Source organism: Squalius cephalus, assembly GCF_949319135.1.
Source record: "Squalius cephalus genome assembly, chromosome: 11".
NCBI classification, from domain to species: domain Eukaryota; kingdom Metazoa; phylum Chordata; class Actinopteri; order Cypriniformes; family Leuciscidae; genus Squalius; species Squalius cephalus.
This window is the reverse complement of record NC_137132.1, coordinates 21,664,923-21,678,208: the sequence shown is the minus strand read 5'-3', so window position 1 is coordinate 21,678,208 and position 13,286 is coordinate 21,664,923.

Sequence of the window (13,286 nt, the reverse complement as noted above, 5' to 3'; positions counted from 1 at the left end):
ATGGTCCATTACCGGCACAACGCAAACATTAACACATTTGCAATTCATCAGCTGGGCATATTTACACATTTCAGCAAATTTACACACATTTGCAACAGCTATTTGCAAGCACTCTTCATTGATGATAATAAGGCAGCATAAACACTATACATAATATATACACAGCATAAACACTATACATAATCTAAACATACATAATATTTTTTTTAATTAATTTCCAAATTCTAACTTTCATACATACTAGGCCCTATGATCTAAACATATCATTTTACATATTATACAGTATAGTCTAGACCATTTAAATATAACTAAAACCTGCCTATTAAAATATATTTTAAATGTCAATCGGCTACTTTGAATTGCAAGTATGATAATGGCCCAACCAGTAAAATATGTACATGTTTATATAAAATAGCTTGTCAACTAATGCAAGTAAATTTAAAAAGACTTACTCATCCGAAATTTTATCCACGGCTGGATCAAGTCGCTCTTCAAAATGCAAACGTTCGTCATCAGAGTCCCGCTCTTCTTCTGAGGAAAAAGTGAACTCTTCGTCACTATCCAGGACGAGCTGAAGGGCTTCCTCACCGGTGTATCGTGTCATCTTCCAAGCGCGCAGGAAAGTGAATGAATGAAACTTGCTTGGTTTTGAGACATTTACCTGGGGGCGTTTACCTATTTTGCATAGATCACCTCAACACATTATCTTATGAATAGCGCGCTCTACGAGTGGGTGTGAACTCATTACAGATAATTAGCTGAGACGGGAGAAACTGTACTTCTCTTTAGTTTCTTACAGATTACATTGCAGGAGAATATTTGTTTTAAATGTGAATTGTTTTATTTAAAAGTAGAAATTTAAAGCTTTCTTTACATGCATGTTTCATGGTTGTGTGATAAGTATTAGCTGAGTTTCAGTTAATTTTCCAGACTTGTTTCAGAAAGATTTTTGCGGAGACAGAGTGAGCTGAAAGCACACCCTGTTTATTTTATTTATTTAAAAATAAAAACAAGGTTTTGGTGTTAATGTGAGTTTACACAAATAAAAGAAGACACTCTATAGTTTATAATCATGTATTTATTTTATTTATATGACCATAAATGACGACGTATTTTAAGTCTATGTTGCTGCTATGTGAAAAAAATCCAGCAAAACGCGCGGGCGCGTTTCTCGACCCCAGAGGGTTAACGCATTAAAAAAAAATAACGCAATTGACGCAGCACCTTTTTTTGCCTCGTTGACTAATGACTTCCTGTTGTGGCTGCTATTGAAAAGGCCGAAAATATTCCGTCCCGCCCCTCCGTGTTCGGCGATCAAGTTTCAAGTTAAATCTGAGTATGTTGCATAGAACTGAATGAAGAATAATATATTGATATACTGATGTTTAATATTTTAATATAGGGCTATTTTCTGTCCAATTTGTATGGACATTTTTCTTTTTTTCCAACTTTTTTGTGTTGTTTAATTTAATTAGTGATTCTACGTTTAATAATAATAATAATAATAATATGTTTATTTTATATAGCACCTTTCTGAGGACTCAAGGTCGCTTTACAATAATTACAAGTACACATAACATAGAAACATGACATAGAGACGATACATATAAACTGTGAAGGACAACATAGTAGAGGTATAGTACATAGAATCTGAACATTCAGGGGTCAGGGAAACAAGTGACAAAAAGATGTGTTTTAATGTGGGTTTTGAAGTCTTGTAGTGATGAGAGATTGCGGATTTGTTGTGGAATTGAATTCCAAAGAGTTGGGGCAGCGGTGCAAAATGCCCTTCCACCAAATGATGATAGTTTGTGCCGTGGGATTGTCAACAGACCGGTATCAGATGATCTAAGTGTGCGGACAGGTGTGTATGTATGGATGAGGTCAGAGATATAGTTTGGGGCAAGACCATGGAGTGCTTTGAATGTAATAAGGAGTATCTTGTACTGAATGCGATAGCGGATGGGTCACCAATGTAGACTGCGTAAGATGGGAGTAATGTGGGAAGATTTCTTAGTGTAAGTGAGGACTCTGGCGGCAGAGTTCTGGATATATTGAATTTTATTTAATGATGAGTTTGGTAGGCCATAGAAAAGAGAATTGCAGTAGTCAAGCCGTGAACTGATGAAAGCATGAACTAGGGTCTCAGCATCACTGATGGTAAGAAATGGACGTAAGCGTGCAATATTGCGAAGGTGGAAGAAGGCAGATTTAGTGAGAGAGGAGATGTGAGGAAGAAAGGAAAGAGAGGAATCAAAGATTATACCCAGGTTTTTGACAGTGGTGGAAGGTTGAACCGGAACTCCAGCAATAGTGAGATTGTCAACACAGACCCGGGATGTAGTTTGAGGTGAACCAATAAGAAGTAAATTTGTTTTGTCTGTGTTGAGTTTGAGAAAATTATTGGTCATCCAAGCATTTATTTCATCAATACAAGCTGATATGGAAAGCATTGGGAAAGGAGCATTGCGTTGGGAGTGGATGTATAGTTGGGTATCGTCAGCATAACAGTGGAATTTGAAGCCATGATGACGGATGATATCACCTAGTGGAAGCATGTAGATAATGAAGAGAAGAGGCCCGAGAACAGAACCCTGAGGAACACCGTGCGGGACAGAGGCAGAAGTGGACTTTGACTGGCGGATGGAGATGTAATGCTGGCGATCAGACAGGTAGGAGGTGAACCAGGATAGGGCAGTTCCAGAAATACCAAGAGCAGAGAGTCGTGAAATGAGAATACTATGAGAGATTGTATCAAATGCAGAGGAAATGTCTAGGAGAATTAGAATACTGGTGGAGCCGGAGTCAGTGGCCACAAGGAGATCATTAACAACCCTAAGAAGTGCAGTCTCAGTGCTGTGAAGGGTGCGAAAACCAGATTGAAAACATTCATAAAGGTTGTTGGATGACAAGTGAGTTTGAAGTTGAGCAGCAACCACTTTCTCAAGCAGTTTTGAAAGAAATGGTAAATTAGAAATAGGTCGGTAGTTGGCCATGTCAGAGGGGTCGAGGCCAGGTTTCTTTAGGACAGGAGTGACGGCAGCAGTTTTAAGTTCCAGAGGAACAACACCAGTGCTTAGAAGTTGAGTGATGAGAAGTGAAATCAATGGTGAAATAACGGGTGCACATTTTTTGAGTAGAGTAGTAGGAGCAGGATCAAGATGACAGGAGGATGAGTTTGCTTTGTTAATTAGCTCAGAGATATAAGCAGGGGTTGGCGGGGCAAAAGCAGTGAGAGTACCAAATGTTGAAGAGGTGGGTAAGACATGTGTAACAATAGTAGAGGTAGTGGATGGGAAGAGAGTATAAATTCTATCAGTCTTACTTTGAAAGAAGTGTAGAAATGACTCACAGAGGTCTGCGGAGTTACTCATAGCGGGTGCAGGAGGGTTGGTGAGTTTGTTGACTATAGAAAACAGTGTTTTTGGTCGAGAGGATGCATTGTTAATGATGGTAGAGTAGTAAGTAGAGCGTGCAGTATTTATAGCAGATTTATAGAACTGAATATGGTCATTGTAAGCAGTGAGGTGAACAGTCAAACCAGATTTCCTGTATAGGCGTTCAAGACGACGACCAGCTGTTTTTAGATTGCGAAGTGCTGGGGTAAACCAGGGAGACGTGTGCGTAGAAGGCACAAATCTGCTTTTAAGAGGGGCGTGGATATTGAGGGCAGTGGAAATACAGGCATTATATTTGGTAAGGATATCAAGTGAGCTTGTGTGTTCAGTGATGTCAGAGAGATGAGTTTGTACAGAATCAGAAAACAGTATAGGATCAACAGAATTTTGGTTACGGTATGTTATAGTGGATTTCACCCTGAGGCGGGGAAGAGGCATTTCACATTTTAGTTCAACGAGGTGGTGATCAGACAGTCCAATCTGAGAACCAAGTACGGAAACATTATGTAAACCAGTAGTGCAGACGAGATCAAGTGTGTGACCTTTTGAGTGTGTAGCAAAATCGACATGCTGTACAAGATTGAAACATTCAAATACTGACAAGAGTTCGCGTGATTCAGCACAATCGGTATCAACGTGTATATTGAAGTCACCAAGTAATATAACACATTGAGATAAGACAGATGAAAGGGTTAACAGTTCATGTAGTTCACTGAAAAAGTTTGACATAGATTTAGGTGGACGATACAGGAGAGTCAAGAGCATTGGAGATGTGCCGGAAACTTTGAGAACTAAATATTCAAAGGTTGAAGTCACATGAAAGTCAATAGTTTTGACAGAAATGCTGTTGCAATAAACAGCAGCCAGGCCACCACCCCTTGATGTCAGACGAGGTTTGGCCAGGTAGCTGTATCCAGAGGGAGTGTATACGTTTAAATGTTGATGATTACAAGTTTGGGGGAAATGCGATTAATTGCGATTAATCACAGCAAATTGTGCGATTAATTAGTTAATTTTTTAATCAATTCCCAGCCCTAGTATATAGCCTATTAATATATTAACCATGAGAGACTACAACATATTAACTATGAATTAGATATAAACTAATGGTTTGCAAATGATTTGTAAGTACTTTGTATATAGCTTGCTTATATACCCATACAGATGTTAACCCCAAAAAACGAATTGACCCTCGATGAAACTGAAAAATGAGACTTAATAACACTTTATTACACGGCTCTGTGGAATACTTGATTCAGATTGGTCAATAGCACCATCCAGCAGTTTGTTATGGTGCGTTCAAGTCATCTTGTATAGATCGCATTTGAGTTGAACACACTTGAACGCCACCACAATGTCGTAAATACCAGTGGGGAGCTCGGGAGTTTCTCTAAGCCCCGATCTTTACGAGTTGTGGGTGTGTATATGGCGGAATATCACAATACTTAAAGGTCAGGCTTTCCTATATTTACAGCGCAGTAAGCTAATTGCCGGCACAGAATATGATGGCATTATAATATAACAATGCAACATGTAACTATAAAGTCGGCAGTGGCTTCATAAATTAATTAAAACCATTAAAAAAATATAAAGTACACCTGATGCACATTTCTTTGTTCTTCATTTTCTAGAACAAGAGTTTAAGAACCTTACTGTATTTTTGTGTAATTGTCACGGTTTATATATTCACTGTCTCCTCTCTCGTCTTCTTGTTGAGTGTGTGTGTGTATGGGTGGAGCCGCTGATCACTGCTGCTGATCAGCTCACCTGCCGCAGCTGATCAGCGCGCCAGCTGCAGCTGATCAGCGCACCCTATTTAGTCTCTCTGTTGTCACCTTGTCTTTGTCAGAGCGTTGTTGGATGTTCCATGTGTTTCCCGTGTGATCCTGCCTGTTGTCAGAGCCTGTGTGTTCGTCATCGTACTGCACTTCTGTCACCCGCGCTACATACTTCCTGGTTTCCGGACTGAGTTCATCACCATCATCACCGTCATTCTGCATCGGAGATCCGGGCTGTCCTCAGCGTCCCTGTGCTGCCAAGTGCAATTCATCCCTGGACATTATCTTTCACCACTCTCACTGTCTCTGACCTGCTCACCTTAATAAATATATCTTTGAACTTGCGATTGAATCATCTTCGTCATTTCATTACAGAACGCTCTGACCATAATGGATTCAGCAAGTACATCTCAATGAGTTTCTGTCACGCAGCATTTCAAGAATGGACCAACAGGAGGAAAATCTGGCTGTTACAGGACGAGCGGTACAAGCCTTGGTAGCACAGGTGTCCGAGCTGACCCAACAGATTCAACAACTCGCTTGTCCCACTGCGCCCAGCCCACCGCCGATTCCCCCCACTCTCCACCAGCAGCCAGCCGCCAGCCGCCAGCCCGAACCGCTCCTGCCTACCCCAGAGTTATACTCTCATGAGCCTAATTACTGTAGAGCTTTTCTGACGAAATGTTCCATGTTCTTTGCCCTACAACCTCAGACTTTCAGCACGGACGAATCTAAGGTAGCCTTCGTCCTTACGCTACTCTCGGAACGGGGACGCTACTACTCTGTGGGGAACGACGGTGTGGGAAAACCAACATCTCTGCTGTTCCTCATTCCAGGCACTCTCGGAGGAGATGAGACGTGCTTTCAACCGGGCGGTGGCAGGAAGAGAGGCAGCTCGCCAACTCGCCGATCTCCGTCAAGGTAATTGCTCGGTTTCTGATTACTCTATTGACTTCCGAACTTTGGCCACCGAGTGCCACTGGAATGAGGAAGCGCAGTGGGACATGTTCCTGCATGGGCTGGCTGACCGCATCCAGAAGGAGATTTTTACCCTGGATCTGCCCGGTAAACTCGATGGACTGATTGAGCTGGCTTTGAGGGTGGACGCTCCCCTTAGCCAACTGGAACAACGATCCAGGATGGTTCCTCATCCCAGGAGCGTCGAATGCCCTCAGTCCAGCGGCAGTGATGCGGTCAGCCCCGTCTTTGATCCCAAGCCCATGCAGGTGGGTCCAGCTCGGCTTTCCTGGGAGGAGAGAGAGAGACGGAGATCCCGGGGTCTTTGCCTCTACTGTGGCGGAGCTGGACACTTCCTATACAACTGTCCAGTAAAAGACAGGGACCCGGTCTTTTACTTATAGGAAGTGTCCAACAGTAAACAGGAGGCTACTGTCGGGCGGGATCTCCGTGGATAAGACCTCATCCTCTACTCTCCTTCCGGTAAGACTGTTGTGGGCAGCCCGATCCCACGTCTGTCAAGCACTTCTGGATTCAGGGGCGGAGGGTAACTTCATGGACTTGTCACTGGCTCAGACACTCAGTATACCCATCACTCCACTAAAGGACACCATTTCTGTCAGTGCACTCAACAGTCAGGAACTCCCCACCATCACTCTTACCACCAATCCTCTGACACTCATCACATCTGGCAATCACACTGAACAAATTTAATTTCTGCTCCTGGACTCACCCCTGGCTCCCATCATCCTCGGTCACCCTTGGCTGGTTCAGCATAGCCCACTGGGGACGCAATTCTGTTTCGTCATGGAGTACTCAATGTCATGAGTCTTGTCTTGTGTCTGCCTGTTCGTCTGTGTCTTGATCTGTGTTTCAGAAGGAGGTGGTGAATTTATCTAACGTGCCCTCAGAGTACCTCGACCTGAAGGAAGTGTTCAGTAAGTCCTGTGCTGCTTCTCTCCCTCCGCATCGTCCCTATGACTGTGCTATAGATTTACTCCCAGGTATGTCTCCGCCTAGGGGCAAGCTTTATTCACTTTCTGTTCCGGAAAGGGAGGCCATGGAGAAATATATTTCTGATTCTCTAGCCTCCGGATTCATCGGCCCTTCCTCTTCTCCTCCGTGGGCGGGATTCTTTTTTGTGGGGAAGAAGGATGGTTCTCTGCGACCTTGTATTGATTACAGAGAGCTTAACAACATCACGGTAAAGAATACTTATCGATGTCTTCAGCTTTCAAGAGGTTGTAGGGAGCATCCGTCTTCACAAAATTGTATTTACGTAACGCCTATCATTTGGTTCGCATCAGGAAGGGGGGTGAATGGAAAACTGCGTTTAACACCCCAGGGGCCATTTTGAAAACTTGGTTATGCCGTTTGGGCTTTCCAACTCCCCATCGGTTTTCCAAGCACTCGTCAATGATGTGTTGAGAGACATGGTAGATCAGTTCATATGTGTTTACCTGGATGACATATTGATTTTTTCTCCGTCTCACCAGGAACACGTTCAACACGTCAGACGAGTGCTTCAGAGGTTGCTAGAGAATGGGCTTTTTGTCAAGGTTGGAGAAATGCGCTTTTCATGCACAGCCTGTTCCTTTCATAGGTTACATCATCTCTTCTGAGAGAGTGCTTATGGATCCTGACAAGGTTAAGGCTGTGGCAGATTGGCCAAGTCCAGATTCCCGTAAGGCCCTACAGAGGTTTCTGGGGTTTGCCAACTTCTATCGGCGGTTCATTCGCAACTTCAGCCAACTAGTCGCACCTCTGACTGCCTTGACCTCCCCCAGAACAATGTTCAGGTGGTCCGATACAGCCGAGGCTGTATTCTCCAACCTCAAAAGTCACTTTGTTTCGGCTCCCATCTTAGTCGCCCTTGATTCCTCATGTCAGTTTGTGGTGGAGGTCGATGCGTCAGAGGTGGGGGTAGGTGCAGTTCTATCCCAACGTTCTTCCTCAGACGACAAGATGCACCCTTGCGCGTTTTTTGTCCCATCGTTTATCACCTGCCGAACGTAATTATGACATTGGTAACAGAGAGTTGTGGGCCGTCAAGTTAGCGTTAGAGGAGTGGCGTCATTGGTTAGAAGGGTCAGGGGTACCTTTTATCGTTTGGACCGATCATAAGAACCTTGAAAATATTAGATCTGCTAAAAGACTCAACTCCAGGCAGGCTCGATGGGCACTTTTTTTCCGGACGTTTTGACTTTTCTCTCCCGTACCGCCCCGGGTCCAAGGACATCAAAACCGATTCCTTATCTCGCATTTTTTGATCCACCCGAACGCCCGGTTACTCCCGAGTGCATTTTGCCCAAGAAGATAGTTATCTCCACACTCACATGGGAGGTCGAATCGAAGGTCAGGTCGGCCTTAGAAGGGGTAACGCTTCCGCCCGGTTGCCCACCGAGTCAATTGTTTGTGCCGGAGGAGTTACGGTCCGAAGTCATTTGATGGGGTCATTGTTCCAACATTGCTTGTCATCCAGGAGTTAACCGGACTAGCTGTTTAGTAAAGTAATGATTCTGGTGGCCATTAATGGCTCGCAACATTTTGTTTTGGCTTGCTCAGTTTGTGCCATTGGTAAGATGTCTAACTGACCTCTTGATGGGTTACTCCATTCGCTGTCTGTCCCTTCGAGACCCTGATCCCACATAGCGCTAGATTTTGTCACCGCTCTCCCGCTCTCTAATGGCATGACGGTTGTGGTCTCCGACAGGGGGTTCCAATTTGTGTCCAAATTCTGGAAAGTGTTCTGTAGATTACTAGGGGCTACAGTCAGTCTGTCTTCAGGTTACCATCCCCAGAGCAATGGTCAGACCAAGCGAGCCAACCAAGATTTGGAGAGAGTGTTGCAATGTTTGGTGTCCAAGAGTCCTTCATCCTGGAGCCAACGACTTTGTCATCCAGGGGCCTCTCTCCGTTTGAGTGTAGTCTAGGGTACCAGCCACCAATTTTTCCGAGTCTGGATTCTGAAGTCACAATCCCCTCCGCTCACGCCTTCGTCCAGAGGTGCCACCGCAAATGGACCAGAGCCCGTGAGACTCTGCTCCAGGTGGGGGCGCGCACTAAGGCTAAGGCCGATCGCCACCGGTCAAAGCCTCCCGTAAACGTCGTGGGTCAAAAAGTGTGGCTTTCTACCAAGAACATTCCGCTTCACTCCATGTCTAATAAGCTAGCTCCCAAATTCATCGGCCCGTTCACTGTCACCAAGATCATTAGTCTGGTGACAGTCCGCCTCAAACTTCCTCCGGCGTACAGGAGAATTCACCTCGCCTTTCATGTCTCCAAATTGAAGCCTGTTTTTCGTTCTCACCTTAATCCGCCAGCCCCGGTTCCCCCACCGCCGCGACTCGTAGATGGGGAACCTACGTATTCGGTCAATCGTATTCTGGACTCGAGATGGAGGGGTCGCGGATTCCAGTAAGAGCGATGACTGTACCTGCAGTGTTTGGGAGAAATGCAAACTAAATGCGTTGGAGATCACTGCTGGATCATTAACAATTTCATTATTGATTGTCATGTTACTCGTGGTACTGTTGGACTTACCAAGTAAGGTATTAATTTTTTTCCAAAATTGTTTAGGATTACTGAAGTCATTTGACAAACTATTTCTGTAGTCTGTATTCTGTATTCTGTTTGTCTGTGGCTTTAGCATTTCTTGTTTGGGTAGTACACGTGTTTCGTAGCCGTTTGTATTCCTTCCAATCACTAGGAAGTTTTGTATATTTGTGTTTATTCCAAGCCCTATCCCTCTGCTTAAACAGACTGATAAGATCCCCATTTACCCAAGGTAGATGATGACCTTTGACCTTAACAGTTGTCCATGGGGCATGCTTATCAATGACTTGCACAAATTCTGTATAAAAGAAATTCCAGGCAGCTTTCGCATCAGGAATTAGGCTAAGTCTATTCCAATTTATCCTTCTCACATCATTTATAAATAAATCACTGTTAAATAATTTCATGTCACGGATCCTAATATATTTAGGAGAAAGATGGGGAGTTGAAATTTTCCAAACGCAATATATGATAGAATGGCCGCTGAAACAATCCGAGAGAACACCAGATTTTATTATTCTGTTGGGGTGTGTGACTAGTATCCAGTCAAGAAGAAATTTGCAACTTGGACTGATTCTTGTAGGCTCTTTAATAATTTGTGTAAAATTTTAACAATTGAACATGTTACGTTCCATGAGAGTACAAGAATCAGTCCCCCAATAGCATCATTTCTGATGAGTCACCAAGCGATGAAACAGTGGCTAGGATGTTTCGAACAGACTCTAGCTTGGGAGATGTTGGTGGGCGATATATATTAAAAGTAAAGATGAAAAACCGCACTCTCAGGTTCTATTTTCATACATTTATTATTACTATGTCCTCACAGACGCGTTTCGGCCTAAGCCATCATCAGTGTGTACTATGAAACACCGAAAAGATTGTTTTTTAAAAAGAAACACATCGCAGGTGAACCTCATTCCGCAAATCATCAGCACCTTCAGGTGCATCAAGTTACCAACATTGTGGAAACACCAGGAATAACACAACATACCATATGTAATGTCCATGTGACCCTTATGAACAATTTATACAAAAACAAAAAATGATAAAAAAAAAAATATATATATATATATATATATAATATTAATTTCAAATTACATGATTTCATAAAAAATAATTCAAAGGCAATTCTTCATTTAAACCAGTAGGGTATACTGTTTGAAGTGTATAAACAAATTAATTTCAGAATACATGGTAAATACAAAAAAAATAAAAAATAAAAATAATATATATATATATTGATAAATAATATAAATAATATCGATATATATTGCCAATTATTAATTGTTTATTTGCATGAAGAATAACCTTAACAAAGATACCTTCAAAAAGCTCAGGTTTCACTTTAGGAGTAATTAATTGTGATTTCAAATTTGATGAAATGTAAGTGGCGACCCCACCTCCCCTGGATCCTCTATCTAACCTACCTGTATATATGATGTAGTTGTCCAGTTTAACATTGGAGTCTGCTGTATTTTCATTTAACCAGGTTTCAGATAATGTTATAATATTGGGATTATTATAAACAAGCCATGCCCTTAGTTGATCAATTTTAGGAACTAAACTGCGAATGTTTAGATGAATTACATGAAGACCTTTACCCATTGATTACAGTTTGAAAAGCGAAAGTAGAGCCAACTGGACATGTCTGATTTACAATAATGGTAGTGATTGGGGTAAGGTGAAAATGAGAGCAAACCAACATGCAAACCACAGGCGCACACACACACACACACGCACATGCACACACACACACACAAAAATAAGATCTTGCATTGAAACTGTTGGAAACTTTATTCCTTCATCGAAGCAAGACCAGGAGATGTTGGGATATCGTTCAAGCAGAAGTTATTCTTCATTGAGGACTTCGCTGAGCGTTGCTGCAGTCATCCAACAATCTAACTCAAACAGTATACATTGTAGTGTATATACATTCCAAGGGAGAGGGATTTACATTGAGGTTGAACAAAGCATGTAAATGAAGTTTACAGGATAAGGAACTCTAAACTCCGCCCTAGACTCCAGAGTGTTACCAGTCCTAATCCAATCAGCATAACTATTCAGTGTCTGGGGCTGTGGCTCTGGCTCCAAGAGCCATTAAAGACAATAAAGAGAAACAGGAATTGCAACTTTGCTGAGCAGAATCATTCGTGTGAGAGTCATCTTAACCTTAAAAGCTAAATACAATGTTCTTCACCGTGATGTTATGTAAGGAAGCATCTTTGAAATAGATTCTTAAATTTGTTATTCCACAAAACAAAGCAAAAATGTCAACAAATCAAATAACTGTCCTTTGCTCGCTCCCCTAAAAATAACATTACTGAGCTTAATCAATCATATTACTTTATTATATTTTACTAGATAAATAAAAGAGATCCACAACGGATTTTAGGAGTTAAATCTCAGTGTGATAGAACAACAAAACAGCGTACTATTGCCAACTAAAAATTGGCAAGCCTCCAAGCCGTAAAAAGGCAGATAATTAATCAGAAAATCAAAATCAGGTCGCACCTGTAGACGTCTCTTATCCTTGAATGGAATGACGTCAAGCGCTGAACAGCGCGTCATACCGTACATACGGAAGTAAACAAAACTAGCATGACAACAGTCATGGCAAAAGTGAAGTCTCATCTTCCGAGTTGAGTGAATCAAAGGAGTCGATAAACTTGGACGCCAAATGTAAAGTTATTCGCTGTCAATGTGATGCCAAAATGAATGGGAGTCAATGGAATACTAACAGCAGGTGGGGGTCTGCTAATCAATGGCGGCGCCCAGGGAAGCTTCAGTTTTTTCTGAAACATTACCCCCCTGGGCTCAGGGCAGGCTCATCCGGGTTACTGAAGTCAACAGCGCTAGGAACGTTTTTTTCTTTGTGGAAGTTTTGCATTTGGTGAGCTAATAAAGTATTAAAACTATTTTGTGTATTTAATTATGCCATCCAGTATTGTGGACTCGCTCTCTCTTGTTTCATGCAACTGCTGCCATTTTGTGACTATTGTTTTGTATTATAAGTTACAAAGGTACGATTTTAAAACAGTTTAATCGTAAATAAATATCTCTTATTTCCATAATTTTTTAAATGCTGTGTAATAAGTGGTATGACTGTATACCGTATTTCTTTTAATGTCCATCTAGTTTGAACCTGAAAAAAATCACCTGCCTGTAATTTTCTAGTAATCCTGAGGACCTTGATTAGCTTGTTCAGGTGTGTTTGATTAGGGTTGAAGCTAAACTCTGTAGGACAGTGGCCCTCCAGGACCGAAGTTGCCCATCCCTGATGTAGATCCAGCCAGTCCTCATCACCCTGTCTGGGGTTATTTTGAGAGAACAACCGGCTGGTTGTTTTACATTATCCCTTACTTGGCTGACATTAAAATTCTCAGGTGTCTGGATTGTTTCAGGTTTGTTTTTTGTCTCTCTATTGTGTCACAGGTGTGGAGCTGCTGGACAGTATTACATAAGCCATAATGAGCAAACAGCCACTAATGAGCAATGTTTGCTTGTTACTTTGCCTATATCCTGTGCTTGTCAAAACATATTGTCCAGAGGATTGCATTCTTCTGCTACTCACTCATGTTCTCTTGTCCAGTTGGATTTG